Source organism: Taurulus bubalis, assembly GCF_910589615.1.
Source record: "Taurulus bubalis genome assembly, chromosome: 12".
Lineage (NCBI taxonomy): Eukaryota > Metazoa > Chordata > Actinopteri > Perciformes > Cottidae > Taurulus > Taurulus bubalis.
The window spans coordinates 16,362,033-16,380,369 of NC_136600.1; the positions used below are offsets into that span (position 1 = coordinate 16,362,033).

An 18,337-nucleotide genomic window follows, 5' to 3' on the forward strand; every position below is an offset into this window, starting at 1 on the left:
CCGCACTCGCCATCTCTCTCTCGGCATCGCTCACTTCTCCCCTCCTCTATGCCACAGCCCTGTCCTGTCTTTTCATTTTGGTATAACTCCTTTTCATCCCTCTGGCTCATTCTGCTCTTCCTTGACTACTTTCTTTTTTTTTACTCAGTTAGTTCCTTTTGTGTCTGACTTCTTCATTTTAGCCCTGTGTGCCATCACTCGTCATGGTAATTGTACCGGGCATGTTATTTTAGCCCTGCATGTCATTTTGGGGTTTTACTGCCGGGTGACCGCAGTGACAGATCTGCAGTCCGTGCGAAAGCATAAAATATAAATCTGAGGCTTTGGGAAAACAATTTTCAGACTGGTCTATGGTCAGTGTGGGGGAAACATCTTGATCCATTTCAAATCATGCAGGCTGATGCCTTGCACCTCTCCATCAGGTATGGCAGAAAGCTTGCCAAAACGTCCTTCAGACCTCACTCTCTGAATGACTTTGCGTGTGTGCTCGTGCATCCAGAGTCTGGCAGCATCTCACTTTGGATATTGCCATGAATTAAAGGATCAAACTCAGTCAAAAGTGCACATCCGGAGAAACGTGCCAAATACTTCTACAAATGTCCAAGGCGGGCCTCGTGTCTTTATCTTTTCATCCATCATTTCCCTCGGTATGTCAGTTGTTAACATAATGCGATTGAGCGTCCCATTTTCGCATCCCTAACAACACTTTGCCGTGAGAGTCTACCGAGGTGTCAGAGAGGATATTTCAGGCTGGGTGTGATCCTTTCCCCAAATTAAAAACAGAGGCGCCTGTTAAAGTGAAAGGAATTCCATGACAACCCTGCTGACGGGCCCAAACACAGCTGTGTTCCCAGGTTGTTCGTCACCAACGTTCACCTTAACTTCACCTTGGGGTGGGCCTTTATTTCCCAGCTTCTCTTCCCACAGTGCGAGGGCCGTCACTCAGCCCTCTATACTAACGAACCCAATGGTCAACAACGCTGTCAATGCGCAGCTCATTCATAGCTGAGGGGGTGAGAGACCAATCCAATTTACACTGCACATTAAAAGGATTAAAATACAGTACAGTGATATGAGCGAGACGGCTATTAGCACAGTCAATCTGTCAGGAGCATCACACAGCGTGTTAGCAAATCAATGACGGCCATATGGAAGACAGAAGGTCAGGCACCACAAGCAAACAAACAAGGAGGTGCGTACTAATATTATGATAAACGGATGAATGTGTCCGTCACAACAACCAGCTGGATTGAATTACTGATAGCAACTCTGTGTAGGAGCACGGAAAAGAGGTCCGCAGGGAAAGATTTGAGAGGAGAGCAGAGTTATGTTCCAAAATGACACCCACCACTTGGAAAAAAAATAAGTAGAGTGTTTATACTCTTGCAAAAGTATTGCAAACATAAGATCAAATGTTATGATTTATTATGACTCATACTAGTAGAACACTGCAGCGTATGTATTGCTCAAATGTCAGATATGTGGATAGCTGATCTAAAAAAATACTAGGACATGAGTTTTTAAATTACACCTGTTTTTCTTCTCTTTTTTTTTACAAAAAGAGCTCAGCAACACTGAGGTGGAAAGATGGCAGCAATTAGTAAACATCAGGCAGGTAGGATGTGAGGAAACAGAACAAAAAGATAGGAGTGGGGGACAATAGATCACTGAAGCAATTAAAAGCAGAAAGAATTCACGCCTTGTGTGTTACAACAGCTTCAGAGTTTCCTTCCCGCAGGCCTGCAGTGAGCTGCGAGGGCGGAGGTGAACGGCCTATTGTCTTCAAGTCTCAATAGGAGGTTGGTAAGATGAAACTTTTCACTTCAACACATACCTCCCATCAGTTCTCCTATAAAGGTGGAGGGGAAAGGTGATACTGAGAGGGAGGAGAAGACACAGGGAGAGGGAGGAAAAGAGAGAGGTGGTTTGGACTGCAGTTTCTATACGATACAATGGAACAGTAACAGCAGGGACGTAGGAGGCTGTTTTGACCCTCCCTCCATCTGAACGTTAGGATCAACTTTCAGTCGTCTCTGAAGGAACTGCAGTCACTATGACAACTTGCCTTGGGAGCATGGTGCATTGTTTTGATGCTGGCGGATGGATGGATGGATGAGTGAAGAACTAACAGACAGACAGCTCAAGGAGACAGACCAAAAGAGGGAGCGGCGCATAACCTGATATTTCTGCTCTTTTCTGTTCAGTAAGCCTTTTTTTTTTATATATATGAAAATATGAAATATGTAGCTGGCTGCATGGTCAGCAAGGTAAAAGAAAAAGAAAACTACTTACAATGATTTAATTAGATTATCCTTGAAATGCTCATGTGCATGACTAGTTAAATAACGTACTTACGTTAAACAACCCAGAAGGTTAAAAGCTTTACAATAAATAAACAAGAATTGTAGCCCATTAAAAAGACAGAAGAGATAAACGAAGGCAGTCTTTGCTCGCAACATTTAATCAGTGTTTACATACCACCTTAATTGATTGTCAAAAATTTTACTTCTTTAACGTGAAATTATTGTTGTGCATTTTATATTACGTTTTTTTAACGATATTTAGTTTGATCAATAGTGAAAATAAAAGCCCTCTAGTTTATAACAACACTGCGCCAATGGACCACAAAGAACCATGCTTCTGTTCTGTACCCTGAGAATGAGACAATACCGTAGTGACTAAAGAAATCACCAGATCATTACTTGTGAAGTCAGTGTACATTAAGATATGTCAACTAGTCCAAAGCCATCCAACAGAAACATCTGCTGTAGTGAAAATAAATATATAGAATACACCTCTTAAAGTAATAATACAATTTAAAAATATATATTAAAGATACAGGAATCAAAGTCAGTAACTTCTCAAGATGTTTCTATCAAGAATAAACTGCCCACTGTCCTGAACACCTTTACCTGTCTGAGAGGCAAACAGCAATGGATGGAATTTCCTCCCAATAACAGTATGAACCCTGGTTTGTAATTGCTCGGCAGCCACAATGATGCTACAGTTGATCCGACTGCGATTGAAGCCCCTTCCGAGATCATAAAGAGGAGCACAACAACAAACGCACGCACACGAGAAAACACACAAGTTGCTGGAGCCGTCCCGTCAGGTCGTCATTACATTGGGTTGGAGCCGCCTTTGTTTACCATCTTCACCCTTAAGCCAGAGTGACAGAGGATTGGGAAGAGAGGGATAGATGGATGGGGGCATGAACAGACAAGAACTGGCCCGGCCATGCTCCAGTGGCCAGCTTCAAGGACAGACGGGCCCTTCAATATCACAGCTTCTGTGTAATTAGACAGTGCTCTGTCACGCACCAAAGAATTCCTCCTATTTGTGTCATATTAAACGCAGCATGGATATCCCCTACTGTGCTTTGCTATTGAGACCTAATGCAAAAAGGGGAGCAAAGGGGGATTTGTACAAATTTAATTACATTCATAATTTGCACATCTTCAGCTGTAATCACTCAGGGTTAAGTTAAGTAAATCCACTTCTAAGCTAGCCGCCCATGCCCTGTGTTGCTTTACAAGCAGTGCAACGTCTGTTTTAGGGGAATTTCATTGACGGACCGAAACTCTCAAAGTGAAAGTGATGAGAGTTCCTGGTATGCATTAGTGGAATATTAACAGCTGTACTCTTCCCACCAAAGTGTTTTTGGTTTTGGTTTGGAGCACTGCTGCTCGCTCGTGCGTGCATGTGTGTGTCTGCTGGTGTATGATACTGTGTCTCTGAGGCCCCCTGCAGTGTCTCCGAAAGGCACGGAAAAATCTGCCGCTTTGTGCATCTTTGTGTGTCTGTTTTTTAGTCTCTGTGTGTTGGGTGCCCCTTGCAGCCAAATGGTGGCCCAGCCATGCAGGCAGCCTATTCGACAGAGAGGGGAGACGAGTGAAGCAGATCAAACACAAGCCAACTAATCACAGACGCCGGCTAATTAGCGCAGTCCTCAAAGGGGAACCAGGAATGAGTGATGAATCCCCCTTCTGAATTTCCCCAATGACGCTGTGCCGTATGCCAACATGAGCACTCACCGGTCACGCAGAGGAGAGACCGGAGAGGGTAAAGTCCAAAAGAGAGCCACCATGGATCTGGCCTTGTTGTAATCTTATCATCAGAGAGCACAAAGAGCAAAGCAGAGCTTGATATTGCTTATCGCCGTTTCAGTCACGTGTACAAAAACACACATCGCCGTCACACACACATCGCCGTCACACACACATCGCCGTCACACACACACACACACACACACACACACACACACACACTTTAACTCAACATCCTCAAATTAGACTGCATGTAACGTTTTCCATTAAGGGATTTTTGGTGCGATTAAATCCCAAGTGCGGTGATATTCCAGCCTCCAGAGCGAAGCACAGGTTGACGTTCCTGCTCTCGGGCTCCGGGTGCTGATTAACAGGCGGATCTGCCACGCTGATCCCAGATTTTCACAAGATCAGAGGCCGAGCTGTGCGCACGGCAGCAGCGGCTGCAGCAGCCAATTACAGATGTGATACGCACACTCATGCTTATGCACACACGCACTCTGCCACACAGACGCAGCCACACGCCTGTCCAGAAACAGATTCCTCCGGGCTGAAGTCATCAAAGTGACATGAACCACCCACCCCACCCCACCCACCCACCCCCTCCTCCTCCTCCTCTTCGCTTTTAATCTCAGACAAGAGGGCACCTGTCAGAGGATGCTCAGTTCACCAGCCAGCCAATCCTGGCAGAGACGGCGGCAGAGAGCCCGAAAGAAATGAACAGAGAGCGCCAATAAAGAGTCTAATAAAACTACGAAGAAGCACAGCGCACTGATGAGTGTAAGCCTAAATAAAACTCACACCTCATCATTCTTCAAGTGTCCAAGTCCCATTTTGTCTCTATAAATCTTAACATCAAGCTAAACATAGATATTCTAATTTCAGCTTTGGGCCTGGCTTTGAACCACATTGTGTCATTGCGTGAATGAACAACAACAACGCAAACAGTAATCATTCTGCATTTCTCTCATTTAGCAAGATTTATGTTGGAACAATATCCTCCCTCTGCCCTCTGCAGTGCTGCCATCAATGGCCGGCATTTGTTTCACATGATTACAGTGTGACAGTAGGCATTCATGTGGCAGACAAACACACAGATTCCAGACTTATTGTTATGACAAAAATCCTAATGTGCTTTGAACGTTAACAGCTGCATCGGAGAGGCTGGAGAGTGAAACGAATTGGTGAGGCTGGTCAGAGAAGACAAACAGATGTAGGGATTAAAATATAAAATGAAGCTCTGTAATTTACAGTTGAGTAACGGCGTAGCAGGGAACAAAAAGACAATGTCGATAAATAAGAACATAAGAGACAATAGAGGGGAGGCAGAGAGAGAGAGAGAGAGAGATAAGGGGGACGGGGGACAGGGGTGAGACTGGAGAGCAGAGCAACAGCTGCTGAGCATCACATCTGCTCCAAGTGGAGTCATCAGCGAACAGACAGACTGGAACCGACCCACTAAGGCAAGCCCCAGGGAGAGCGAGGGATGGACAGAGGAAGAGTGGAAGGGCAGGGGGGTGGGGGGTGAGGCGAGGCAATGAGGGGATGAGAAGCATACAATTAAAGAGGAGGGTGAAAAAAAAAAAGATGAAGGGAATGGCTGAGCACAAAAGCAGAGAGAACTTTAGCAACCTGTTACACTCTGCACACTATCTCCCTTCTCCTTCCCTCCCCACCCCCCAAAATGGAGGTGACAGAGTAGGGTGGGGCCAGTAGATTTAGCAGGGAACAGGAAACCCAAATCACTTGTTCTCCTTTTCTTTCTCCCCCTTTCTCCGCCCCTTCCCTGACATCCTTCCTCCATCTCTCTCCCCTTCTTTCTCTTCAGTGAGACTGACAGAACAAGAGAAGCCTGTGAGAGTAAAGATGAAAGGACTGTGAGGGAAGAGAGTGTGAGTGTGTGTGTGTGTGTGTGTGTGTGTGTGTGTGTGTGTGTGTGTGTGTGTGTGTGTGTGTGTGTGTGTGTGTGTGTGTATGTGTGTGTGTGATGAATGACCCCTCTTATCCCTCATCCTCATGGAGCCATTCTGCCCTAACACAATAGCCAAACAAAATATTAATACAACACAACAGGGGCAGCCGTGGAGGTCACACTGTGGCATGCGTGTTTGACGTGTACGTGTTGTTGCCGTGTTTATTCTCACTCATATCATGTTCCCACAGTAGAAAATGAGACACATCAAACATGTCTCTAACAAGGCTGCCTCAGCATGAATGCCATCTTATGCGTAGCTTCGTTTCCTGTAGTGTACACCTTCGGCCTGTGGAGAAGCACCCCGAGGAGAGGTAGGGACTCTGAGAAGTACACAATGTTCATTCATGATAGCAGCCGCTGGCAGCGAGGGCAACCCCGTCGTAGAGTAAGCAATGTCATTTGGCAGCAAATGAAGGGGAAAGAGCAAAGCAGTTTATTCTAGCGTCTCTGCGAGGTCGCACAGCTAGCTCTAACGTTAAGTTAGCCTGGGCGCAGGACAAAGCTCAGTTTGTGTTCACGTCTCTGCATGGTGGAATAAACATAGCTGCTGCTTCACAGTTTCCTCTCGCTCGCCGTCTCCTTCCCTCTCATCTCTCCCTCCTCTGTTGTCACCCCCGCTGCTTAAAAGAACAATCTACCAACGCAGCATGCCCTTCCAAAATATTTACTCACTTCGTATTGGCTGAATACAAAGGCCATTCTCTTGCAGTCTCTGATGTCTACCATTCAAACAAACCATGCACCCACTTGCACTTGCTGACTGCACCTGCTCTGTAACACCCACACACACAAACACACACACACACACACACACACACACACACACACACACACACACACACACACGTTTGCTGTGGTGATTCCTCCCTTCCCAAACCTTCCATCTGGTCCCTGCATTTGACTGATCCGGGAGTTGATGAAAAAAAAAACCAAGTATAGCAGCGAGTATACCCCCACCCGAGCCTGCGGCAGGGAGTGCTCTGCTCACATCCTCGCACACACACACACACACACACACAATTCTGATTCAATACCCCTGACACTGTCTTAACACCTTTTCCTGAGCAGCTTGTGCCCTTCTTTCCTCTTTTGCCTCTCTGCTCCTCTCTCCCACCTTACATTCTCCCCTCGGTCCTCCTTAATCTTTTTCTCATTGCACCCTTTCTGCTAACCAATTTTCGAGCAGCTTTTCTTCCTAATCCAACATTTTCTGTTTTTAGCTGGCGAACCCAAATATAAGTTTATTAACAATCAAGCGCTGAAATCAGTTGCAGTGTTGCAAAGCGCTGGCTTTTCCTCATTCATTAGCATACGTTTGAAAACCAAGTCTAAATGAGATGATCAGAGATGATGAACTACAAACAAAGACCCATAATTATGTATATGATGTGGCTGCGTGTCATGCTTGTTTTTAATGTGTTGCACTTGTGATTTTTTTTAACTAGACACTCAAAAGAGATGCAAACGAATGGAGAGTTAGATAAAGCCTGTGCGCCCAGAGTAATGACACGTCCCCGGGGTGCTGACTGTTTTCGGGTGATTGTTCGAGAACTCCTACGGGGGTGCGCATACTTATGAGTAATAATGTTCCATCAAAGTGAAATGTTGCATCGAGTCTCCCGTCTTGTAGCGCTACAGTATTTCTGACTACTTTCCTGCCTTCCCATCCTCCTCTCTGATAAGGGATGTGGTTCCACGGGCTGCACCTGTGTCTCATTACCGGCGCTGATGGTTCAGTAACAGGCTTCTCTCTCTCCTCTCGCCATTGTGCTCTTACTCTTTCCCTCCCTTTAGCTACTGCCAACATACATTTACCTCCAACAGCATGGCCTACACTCGCCTCTCCCCCTGCACACCATTCACAAGATCTCTGCAGCTCTTGTTTCTCCTGTCGCTTCTTCCAGCACAGACTCAGCACAAGTGGGCTTTGTCAACTGGCAGGTGATCTAATGATTTGGTGCTAGACTGGGCCATGCCTCCCAATTTGTCAGGAAGAGCTCCAAGAAGCCCTTCTCAAAAAATCACATCTACTTTTTAGCACTTGTATGCCACTGTTATATTGTGTACTACTGGTATTCTAAAGCCACTCTCATATTACCATTATCAAAACAATTGTACTTCTAACAGTTTGTTTAATCAATTTATCTGCTGATTATCGATATACAACATTTCAGAATAGTGGAACATTTGCTAGTTTCTTAAACCCAAAGAGATGTCTTCGAATTGCTGGTTGTGTCCAAAACCCCAAGACATTCAGTGTACGATCACATAAGACACAAAAGCAGCAAATCCTCATGACTGAAAAAAAGATGTCTGGCATTTTTGCATGAAATCTCACTCATCACTTCAGCTGTAGATGTGCCCGACACATACTGTATATACTGCTGCACAGCTCAGCGCATGGCTGCTCTTCCTGCCTCCCCCAATGAGTCTTTGCCAAAACTAGAGTGAGAAAGACATGCGTCTTGCCACGGTCTTTGTAAATATTTTCAGTTTATTGGCTCAAGTTCAGATAACCATAGATGAAAAATGCAGAAGTAGAGTCAAATAGCACTTGAATAGCACTGTCCACCATTATCGGGACAACAATTTCTGAAATTGGTCTTGTGTTGAACAAAAACGGGCGACAATTTAAATCACATCAGGAAATTCCTCATTGACAATTTACGTCCACTAAAAGTGATCGTTTAGCATACGGCAGGCTCAAATTGTTATGGAATGTCAGGGCATGGACCTGACAGAAAAATTAAATATTTGTCTTTACCTCTTGCTTGATCCGTTTGCCGTTTCAGTCGAACCTCGTTCTGAAATCTTGCATTGCATATTGCTAAAATCAGCAAAATATTCAGCAAGGACACTGCAAATCTTTTAGATAACAATAAGCTATGCTTTCTGAAATCTTTTAGATAATAAGCTACGCTTTCTGGCACTCCTCTCTCTAACGTTACCACTGAATTCTGGCAGCAAGTCACATGACACAATAACAAATGGACCAGATCGAGTGAAAGGTAAAAATGTTTTATTTCTCTTGATGGTCCTTTCCATTATGTCAGAATATATATCTAAAATGTCAGATTTAGCTATCCCATTAGTCACATAACATGGGAAAATAGGGTGCAGGTTAAAAAAAATATACCGTTACCCTTTAGCCCACTTCTTCTGGCAGTTCATTATCTGAGCCAGAGAACTGCTTTAATATTTCAAGCTGTACGTTCTGTAACATCTCATGCTACAGACTCACTGAGCTGACCTGTACTCTGTGTTATGATATACGGCACAGGCAGCTGCACTGCTGCACTCCAATTTCTTCACTGCTACAGTAATACTGTATTGTAAGGTTTCATCTAACCATCGTGAACTTGATTGATTGTTTTATATCCAAGTTTTTCTCAAATCTAATGTTTCTGTTTGAGGATGATGGAACAGTCTTTAAAATAACATTTGAAATCGGTATATAATACATTTGGTTAATAAGAAAGTATAAAAAAAGAAATAGTATTCTTCTGGAATTCAATCAAAGTGTCACAATACAATCTACAAGTTTGGGACTTCTCTAGAAATCCAGTCCAATATTGAATTATGCATTAAATACGTAATCAGGCTGACATTACTATGATATCATAGCCATCTAATTCCCTTAAGGCCAATTAACCCGAGTGTCAGCATTAAATGACCAAATAAAAACTCAAGTGCATTCATTATACTTGACAAATGAATGCAATACAGATGGAGATTACACACGACTAAAAACATTCCACTGGATGAAAAAGAAGACAGTTGAACATTAGCATTGATGGCTTCAGCGATAACTTGCTCCAGAGTGTGATGGCTTCCCAAGATGAGCGGAGGGGAGTGAGTGGCTGTAAGCATTAGAAGATCATGGACAGGCTCCCTCCTACGCTGTGCATATTAATTCTTCTAATGCAGCTAAGCTCAGCTTGTCACACGTTGACACTGCATAATTATGTCATCCACAGAGCTTTTTAAAAAGGGCAGACGTGCGGCGCGGCAGAGTGTCTGTCAATGGAGAGGGTCTATGTTCTAAAATGCCAGTATCAACAATGGGTTTACTTTTAGTTTGTTCGGACCACGTTTAAGGCTACATTATGGAAATCATTTGAGATCTATGGGTATAAAAAGTACACCAGAGAGGAGTGAGCTCTTCCACATCTTTTTCTAATAACGAACAAGCCAATTCTTTAAGACGTATCCTGACTGACAGGGCTTCCATCAAACGCCCAGATACCCTCACCCGTGGCCTCTCGCCATCTATCAATCCATCCCGACAGCCCTACCTCCATCCCTCTCTATGTAAATAAACACCAGTGAGAGGAAGGGAGGAGCAAAGAGCAAGGGGGGGAGGGAGGAGAAATCAAAGTAGGGCACTCAAACCTGGGAAAAGCAGGCCGAGTCAGGTTCAGAAAGGAAAAAGGAAGAGTGACGCATGGGGGGGGGGGGAGGGGAGGAAGGGGGTGGGGGGGCGGAGGGTAAACAGGAAAATGAGGAGGAGGGGGAGAGAGGAAGGAAGTAAACTCACAATGGGCTGAGGTGATGAAGGGAGAAATATAGTCATCTGGAAGGAATGAGGAGGAGAGATACATTGATAGAGAGGAAGGGAACTGGCCGGCATAGGGATGACAGCCAAATGAGCAGCCACAAGAGGGGGAGTCATGTAAAGGAATGTAGAGATGGGCAGCACGGAGGGACATGTCTATGGAGGACATCAATAATCCATGCCAGATAAAGCAATTCTGTGTTAAAAGTAAAGAGCAAAATGCAGAGTGAGACATCGGGAGGAAAGCGAGACAAACAAATGAACAAGGAAAAGTTGGAAGGTGGAGCCTCAGGGACTTCTATTTAAAACCAGAACACTTGTGTTAGTTTACACAAGCAGAGGAACCACACCCCCCGCTCCCAACCAAGATCTTCCTGAGGCTGTGTCTATTTAAATGTGTGTTTAAACGCAGAGTGCTACTTCTCTAATCAGGGCTGGCATCACAGCACATCCCCTCTCCATCTCCCTTTTTTACACCAACCTCCCCCCTCAAAACCCCCCAGCATGCAGCCTTTTTCCGTCGCTCAGACCCTGCGCACACTCCATACACACATACACTCCTGCGTGCACCCGGCATGACTGTGCCGTGCCAGAGATAAATTCATGAATCACTGGTGCACAAATCAGCCGCAAGCTTGTTGCGAGAAGAGGAAAGTGAGGGAAAGGACAGAAGTAAGCGGTGGAAGTGTTTCCTTTAAAAGCTTTAAAAAAAAAAAAGGTGGCAAGTTCAGGAGATGGCTCCCAGCGAAGCTGAGGGAGTGAGGAGCCGCCCAGCGGGCCTCAGTGACAAGTACTAGTCAGCAGAGAAGATACTGTGTCTCCTGCTCGCTCCGTCTCTTCCCCTCTCATCCCCACCCTCCCGGCTCTTCCTAAAGAGGCCAAGATAGAAAGCCAAAACAGCAAACAGCCAAATAACGAGCAAGTGTATGATACATGCACAGCGTAAACAAGCACACAGGAAGTGGCAAATATTTGGACTTTCTGCACACAAACGCCCTTTGAGGAGCATATCAAGGACTTGCACACCAAGAAAACCTTTTTGAAGAATCCACACAACAGAAAAAGGCCCTCCATCAGCCTGCGTTTCAAGAGAAACTACCCAATCATCTCTTGTTACAAAGCCACTTTCCCTCTAGGGCCACTACTCAAAGGCAGCTCTGTCCATTGATACAGGTGTGGTGCAGAGGGAGGAAAGGGAAGGGGGAGGGAGGACAATAGACACCCTTTTCAATGGTCTCGCTCTGCTTACCTGGATTAGAAGGGGGGTCTCTAAATTTGGACTGAGAACAATAGTGTCTCTGTTTTCACTAAAGTGCATCATTCGCTCTGGCAGCAGCAGCTGACTGCCTGTACTAAAATTCAAGGTTGCTGCCCGTTTGTGCAAATATAAGCAAAATATTTCACTATCAATTTTTTTATGTTAATTATCAATAAGATCCAATTTATGGTGCCCTTGGTGACTTCGTCAAATTGCTTCTTCCTCAAAACTCAGTTTTACATATCTGTCGATTCAATCAATTAACTAATCGTTTTGTCTCCAAAATCACGTAAGTGTTATTCGACTAAGAATTTCTTTGGTCAAGGACAGACCTCATATAGTTTCCCATTAATTTTATGTAGAACAACAAATGGATTAAACCATTTCATTATTTAATCTAATGGTTAAACTACATTATATGTTAGGCTGCAATAGAGGAACAACTTTTAAATTGGTTGAAGTATATTTTTTAAACAAAGTTAAATCACAAATCTGTATTGACATTTCCATTAATACGGTTATGAACACCGATAGATTCTACATATCTGGGCATACCAACAAAAAAAAAGAGACTTAAATCACAAAGCTAGTTGTAGTATTAGATTGCATTACATTGTACAGGGGAATTAACTCCTCAAATGTAAGCCCCTTTAAACTTCTGTGCGAGACTCTTGTTAGATGAGTCAAGCCATATTACTGGCCTAGTAACCGCCTGCGGAGGAGATGAGTGTGTGACTGCATGGAGCAGCGGGGGAGTGGACATCGTCAGCTTGATCCCGGCACTGCAAGACAGGTTAACTCTACTGAAATTAAATTAAAATCCTGCATCTGTTTCCATTCCCCGTTTTACCTCTCATATGCTTAGCTCACCCACTTACTTGACTTTGTTCTGTCACTTCCCCTTTCCTGTCCTCTGTACAGTAATCAAGTGATTCAACCATCAAATCAGCCCAGAGAATTGTGTACATGTGTCCGCTATGTACTGTGTGCTCTGCGTCTGCGGTCACGTGTAAGGAGGTGGTGGTGCCGAGTGTCGTTCCGCAGCCTGGGCGAAGGAGACGGGAGGGAGAGGAGGGTGAGACAATCGGAGGAGGGGTGAGGTGGGGTGAAACACTGTAAAAGTGTCACAGCAACTTAACCTTCAAAAAATGCCCAGCAGGGTTGAGTGGGAGGAGTTCTTGGCCATTAGAAGAGAAAGAAAGAGAGGGGGGAAAGTGTATGGGAGAGAGAGAGATTGATGTGAGGAAGAAAAAAGAAACAGAAGACCTCGTTAGGGGAGGTAGGAAGGTACAGATGCCTGCAATACAAATGTCTGTAAGGATGGTGGGGGCTGTTGGGGAGGTATGAGAGGAAAGTAGAATGTGAGACAGAGGAAGCAAATGAGAGGAGGAGAGAGAAAGTAGCATAGGCAGTTTGGATAAGCTTAAAGAGAAACTCTGGAGCTGACATAGGTGGAGGAGACAAATGGGGAATTGGACGGTGGGACAGGAGGCGAGCTGCAGAAGAGGAGAAGAGAGGGACAGAGATTAAGGGAAAGGGAGAGTAAGAGGATAGAGGAAAGCAACAGACATTCCAATTACAGAAGCAGAAACGAGGGATTGATGACTAAGAACGAAGGGAATGAGAGCAAAGAACAGGACGAGAGGAGGGAAAGAGATACAGTAAGAGACAGCAGTTTACTGAGCAGATGGAGCAATTATGCAGACCAAATTACAGTGAGAAGGAAGTTTGGAGCATTAGGAGACGTAAACAGAGAAAGACAGAGGGCAGAGGAAGAATGAATCAAGATGGAGTGGAAGTAAAAGGCACAAATGTGACAGGGGGAGAGTGACAGAGGAGAGCAAGAGGCCGACTAGAGAGCAGGCAATCAGTTAAACACATGAATGTGACAAATGGCTTTAACGAAGGAGAACCTGCTGTCCCGAAGGAGCCACACCAAACAAACCCTGGCACACCCTGTTGACAAAACACAGGCTTGATAACTGAATAAACCTGCTGCCTCCATTTGACCTTAATGTGCCGTTTGCTTCAGGGGAGGATTTGAATGCTCCTGCCATTGCATGGCTCTGGGGACCAATGACGACTGTGCTGCTAGTTTATCAGCATGGCGGCACATTTTTAAACCAACAAGTGAAGCAAGGGATAGCACTGATATCAGTGGCAAGATAGAGTGGAAGGATCGCAACACAGCTTTTCTCCTGAAACACAAGAACACTCGCCACTGGCTTTCATGAGAAATAAACCTGTTGCGCATTATCTCGGTCTGTTCCGTTTTCTTAACTCCCATTTCTGAGATTATATCTATAAGAATACCACATTTTCTTTTCATTACAGTGTGTAATTTTACCCTGTTCCTCAGATAAGACTGCTGGGATCACGGGAAAAGCGGACAGAATTGAAAGCAGTTGGTGTGCATAAGGTTTTTGGGGAGCATGACTCTACATCCAGCTCCCAGAGCCCTGACAAGACCCTGTCACACCAAATTCAATTTTCTTGCTGTAGCCAGGCTGTCCACCGCCTCTGATAAGTGAGAATTTGACATGACCTTGTCAAAGTCAGATGTGACGAAGATGCAGCACATCTCTGTGTGTATTAATCGAGGAGCAAAGGTGTGCAGAAGGGGAACAAAACAGCTGCAATGTTGCTAGTAACACATGATTATGAAAAGAAACAAAAGGCTAAATGTCTGGAAATAAAATAAATGGTTTAAAAAAATTTTTTTTTTAAAGTGATGCAAAACTGGCTCAATATTTCACAAACTGGGGGCAGGGAGGACACAGAGAGGGAATACCAGAGGAGGGGGGGAGAGAGAGATGTTTCATGGAGCTGTCATGCCGACCGAGCGAGCCCTAAATGTTTTCAATATCACATAAGGGCACTGCATCACCCACCATTCAATACTGGATCAATAACGCAAACCACCTTCCACCTTGCTAACTGCATTTAGACACATTAAGGTGACTGCTAATGAGCTGCCGTGTGCATGCATGTATGTATAATATATATATTATACACACACACACACACACACACACACACACACACACACACACACACAGTCAAGGGCCTCAGTGCTTAGTTGCAGAGATCTGCCGAGTCCACTATAGAGAGGATTTCTGAAATAAAAGAATGTGACAAAGACAGAAGAAAAGGGAGGAAAGATGACAGGGAGAGGGCACGGGTCAGGTAAATGTAATAAAAAGAGAACGGTTAGCACACGGAGTCCTTTTCTGTCCACAATGGAGGGCTCTTTGGCTGTTAAATATGTGTCTTGTGCTTTAAAGAGGAGGAGAAGAAGAGGGGAGGGAGGTGCAACTGAATTACAAATGAGCTGATAATTCTTGGCCTCCCTAGTTCACTCCCTCACCCCATTTTTGTGAAATCCTCCTTCATCCCCTTCGCCAAGATGCTGCGGTGTGGAAAATGTCGACATCCTCACCCCCCCCCCCCCTGCTCCTCCTTCGTGGCTCCTCCTCCTCCTCCTCTGTGATTTTACTACAGCGAGGTCACAGAGACGCCAATCTCCCACGTCTGGTTAATTAAGGGGATTTTATTTTAAACAGTTTGGCTGCCTTTCAGTGGATCTTCAATTGGAATTACCGCTCATTCTCCACATCGGCTGAGCTGAAATGGGTTTGACCTGCATCCCCTTAAATTCCATTTGGGGTTTGTTAGACATAAGGAAATGCAGAATTGGCAGAAGGTATCTTGACTAATGGCGTGGAAATGTGTGTGTGACTGAAAAATAGTAAGCCACATTCCTTATGGCATTTTCATACAAGATAAGCTGCTGGCATGCTACCACGGCAAATAGTATTGAAAACTCTCCACTATCTATAAACATGTGGGTGGTTTGAGTCGGCTACATTATGGAATGGTCTCTCGCAGTGAACTCCTGTCAGCATGTGAGCTAATGCACACAGTTTCGATGTATATAGAAGTTTAACCCAACACCTCTGCAAACAAAATCCTCGACTACAGCACAGTTGTGCTTTTTGGAAACCCCTCAGCTTCCCCCAGTCATATTAATGACATTTGGCATCCCTTCGAAAGACGAGGATTTCTGCTCATTTACCTTTGGATCAGATTGGAGCGACTCCAGCCGTCTGGCAACCCTGGGAGCCAAACACAAACATCCCCGTGGGGGGCTCTCAGTGTGACCTCAACATAGCCTGCTGTTCATCCAGCATGTAGGCGAAGGGGGAAAGGGGGGGGGGGCTTCTAACATGAAGATATGCCAGGAAAAGCCACTATCATTACTTACAAGTCGGAGGAAAAGCATCCTCATCAAAAGTCAGTTAAATGAGCAGCGAGCGATAAAAAAAAAAAGCATGTCCTCAGATCTGATGTCTGTGGAAGATAACAGGGTTGCAGATGAGGCTGATATACACACACACACACACAGACTTCCTGAAAGAATATGCTAGCGCGCACACACACAGCGATGTGACAGACCCTCCCTATTATTGGAATGTCATCTGACTTACAGTGGAGCCTCCAGTTACTTCCCTTTTTCATCACCAGCTGTATGTGTGCGTGTACTCAGTTGTGTTTGTGGTCCAATGCCACATCCTAGAATGCAACAAGATGCAGTAACTCGTGCTCATCGACCTCCCTCTCTTCTGATCCATCCATCCAGTCTAATAATATTTTCCAAGTCAACAATAAACCTGATGGATCCTTTGTGTTTCTGGTCATTGGGAATAAAAAGCCTATAGAGCAAAGCAATTTCACTGAAACTAATTTAGAAAAAATATCTCTATCTAAATCCCTGCAAGATGTTGAGGATCAACATTTTAAATCTATATAGCTTCATCTTAAAAAAAGTTTTGAAAAATTTGAATTGCCTGCTACTAAAATGTTTTCATTGCATCTATTTAAAAGCTTTCCATGCATCTGTAGTTTAATGTTGGTAAGAGGCCATTAAATATCGCCACTAAGCTGAAATCAATTTGGACCTGGTAAAATAACAGGTAATAATGAGAAGTTCTCTCAGTCATTAGGTGAAATGACAAATATTGGCTTCAGCCTATCTACAATTTAGTTACTTAAAATTAATGGGGCCGCATTTGCCACACTTGTTTGGTATTGCTCTCATTCTCTATTAAGATGAAAATCCAAGCACACTTTTATGTCTGAATCAACGCACTCTTAAGGCGGAGGAGGAGGTTATTGAGGTGTCATTTAAACAACAGGAAGGCCTGTTAGTAAGTGTGTGTGTACAAGCGAACGCCAGGGCAAGACTTTCTTACACACACACAAACCTGACCTTTTCAAAATCCTTCCGACATTTACAGGAACAATTCAAAAGGAGCGAGGACAAGACATTTACATAATGATAGGACCGAACTGAGCCAGCCATTAAAACAAAAACCAAACCCTAAGCCCCTCGTTCCACTGGAACTAATCATACAAAAGGAATTTTCCTTCTTTTACTTGGATGGAAAAATGTTTTACTCATTATCCATCAATCAAATTCCACCTAATAGATTACATGTAATGCTTTCTCTCTATCTCTCCATCTCTCTCTGTTGTAATGATGAATAATCTCTGGCTTGGCAGAACTACACTGTTCAAAGAATCTCTCCGTGTTCAGGGAAATAGTTAGAGTGAATAGTTTGAGCTATTGCACAAGTAGAATTGCCAAAAGAAACATCACCTCAGTGTGTCCGATTGCATATGTGTTTGTGGGAGGGCAGGGTGTTGTGAACATGTTGGGATGTAATTTATTGGTATGAAAAAAAAGAGTTTTCAGAAGGGTTGATATCGCTCTGGCTGACAAGAAATCTTACAGCCATGGTGACAGGCCAGGGTGCACTCACATGTTTACTTTCCTGTCTGTCTGCATGTCGTTTGTCATAAACAGCATGGCCTTCAGTCAGAAGAGAGGCTGGGAGACTAGTGAGGGGGGGGCATTTGAATAAACCAATGACTACCATACCTCAAACAAAAGCACAGGACAGAAAATAATGAAAGATAGATGTAAATAAAAGAGACGAGAACAAGGCCCTTGTATGTACTCGACGGCAGGGGTGGGGGAGGGAAAGAAGAATGGCGGGAGAGAGGGAGTTTTCAAGTGGCGGGTGGGGCGTCGCCTGTCTTAATCAGACGCTGCCCGTTGAGTTGTCCAGCCAATCCTGAAACTCAGCTGTAACCCTGCGTACTGCAGCCAGCTGCCAAAAAGCCACCTGTTTCCTCCAAACTAAGGAGAGCAATCTAGAGTAGCTTTGCATCTGAATTAGCTTTGCTGGAGGACTTCAGGTATACAAGGACAAACATTGTTATGTGAGCAGAGAAGGAAGCAGCCACCTCCTCCCCCGGCCCTGACCCTGCATGCCCACCAGTTTCTCAGGCAGCCAGCCAGCCAGCCAGCCAGCCACCCCCTGCACACACGCAGCTTACTCGGCCATAAAGACAATGCTGCCATAGCCCCGCCCCCCCCCCATAACACACACACAAACATATAAGCCCACCCCTCTTCAAATAAAAACATCTCCATGGTA

At 44.6% G+C, this 18,337-nt stretch overlaps 1 protein-coding gene across 1 annotated transcript in view; it reads right to left on the minus strand.

Annotated features, from left to right (window-relative positions):
- LOC306744428 (poliovirus receptor) overlaps positions 1–18,337 on the minus strand; it is a gene marked incomplete at both ends in the record, with an annotated part of 38,635 nt that overhangs the window by 18,493 nt on the left and 1,805 nt on the right. The gene's annotated exons all lie outside the window — the stretch shown is intronic.